Here is a 345-nt window from a genome sequence, read left to right on the forward strand (position 1 = left end):
CCCCCCCCCGCAGTTGCTAGCCAAGTTGGGAGGCTGTTTGGATGGGTGGGGCTGTTTCTGTCATGGAGATTTGGAACTTTGCACATGTCACTGCAGGGAGCTGTTCCTGCTGTGGCATCCACAACGAGGCTCCTTCTTTACCTGCCCCGTCAATCACTACGCTCTTCCCAAAGCACCTTTATTTATTCTTACGCTGCCTGTGCCAAGACTCCTGTCAACATAGTAAATGGTTCTCAAAAGCTTACCGGTATGGACTTGGTCCATGTTAGCTATGCTGTGTAGTCTTACGTATACATGTCCTGTTTTTAAAATATAAATTTATTGTTAAATTAAAATATGTATACT

Source organism: Carlito syrichta, unplaced genomic scaffold, assembly GCF_000164805.1.
Source record: "Carlito syrichta isolate Samal-C Ts95f unplaced genomic scaffold, Tarsius_syrichta-2.0.1 Scaffold143305, whole genome shotgun sequence".
Lineage (NCBI taxonomy): Eukaryota > Metazoa > Chordata > Mammalia > Primates > Tarsiidae > Carlito > Carlito syrichta.